Genomic DNA, 1,344 nt, shown 5'->3' on the forward strand with positions numbered 1-1,344 from the left:
CAGCCGGCATTGCTCCCTGCCTATTTTCCTACAGCTCACTATGTGTGCGCACACCTTTATTCATAAACTCTTCAACTTATACTCTTTTACCGAAGCTGCTACAGCTCGATTGGCCGAATACCCTTAGATCCTATTTCGGTGAATTTGACATCTGCCTTACATGTAACAGATTAGCGGTTTAGCAGTTTTAATTTAGTTTGAGTGAAGGAATTCATTTTATAGCAAAATCCGAAATCGTGAAGCACTCATGAAAGTAAGCTTATTCTCGGATTCCTGAAACTTTAGATTTGCTCTTTCTTTTACTGCAAAGTACAACGTTGTTTTTTTTGTTTAAATCTTTCTAGACATGGTAAATATGAACGACAAAGCAGTTTTAACATAGTTTGAGTGAAGGAATTCATTTTATAGATAAAATCCCAAGAGTCTGCAGAGAAAAGAGAGTGAATGCGAAGTAGACTTTAACACGGCTATGGGAGCGAGCCGAGTGTCGGCTAACCGGGAGAATTGCTTGAAAGAAACGCGACACCGAATGAGCGGTCAGAACAAAGCCTCAATACGGGATTCTCGTGGTGTTTTTGTTGCTGCCTTGTCTTTTGCATAGAGTAAAAGACAAGGCAGCCATCGAATAGGGCCCGATTGTTCCTACTTGGTCAGCCGAGGAGCAAGGGGGGGGGGGCAAGCGTCTCAACCAAGCAAAGCTCACCATGGGGAAGGTGGCTATACCAACTAGCCTGATGCCCTGCTCCCGCAGTGACGGATAATCGTACTCTGGTTTCTCTTCATAACATACAAGTCTTTCGCCTTTTACTAAAGACTTCCGTGGAGAGCAGCACTAATGAGTTGTTTCTATTATATTACCGGGAGTTGTGTAAGTGTCCTGTTGAATGTTACATGTTTGGGCTTTGACACGCTTCACTGTGGTTGTTAACTGTGTGGTGTGTCCTGAAATGTTCTCTGTTTGGGCTGTGTGACATGCTTAATGCTTGTCAGTAGCTACCCACTTATTCATATATAGCAACTGACAACATAAGAAGTCCGGACATACTTTGATAGTAGTTGTAGAAGTATCCTTATTGATAATAGATCACTAATTCATAGTGATAGAACAGTAGATGAACAGGTGCTTGCACATGTCTCACGAAAATAAAATGGGTGTATGATTGCTGACGGCAGAGCAATACTGCCAAACTTATGAGTTCTTGTGGCAAACTTGATTCAGTGTCTTGACGTGTATACGCTGTTTCGCTGACTTGATTGTCACAAGAAACAAAGTGTGTTTGATAAGATCCGACCATTTTATTACGGGAGGATCAGCATGTATGGATTCTGATGTGACTGATAAAC

General features: G+C 41.9%; 1 non-coding gene across 1 annotated transcript; it reads left to right on the forward strand.

Moving 5' to 3' along the window:
• The first annotated feature begins 763 nt into the window (after positions 1-763).
• LOC140310820 (U5 spliceosomal RNA) lies at positions 764-879 on the forward strand. The gene has a single exon (XR_011916855.1). It is a non-coding gene; the product is annotated as a U5 spliceosomal RNA (small nuclear RNA).
• The last annotated feature ends 465 nt before the right edge of the window (positions 880-1,344 follow it).

This window comes from Leuresthes tenuis, unplaced genomic scaffold (assembly GCF_036924035.1).
Source record: "Leuresthes tenuis unplaced genomic scaffold, fLeuTen1.0.hap1 SCAF_6, whole genome shotgun sequence".
NCBI lineage: Eukaryota > Metazoa > Chordata > Actinopteri > Atheriniformes > Atherinopsidae > Leuresthes > Leuresthes tenuis.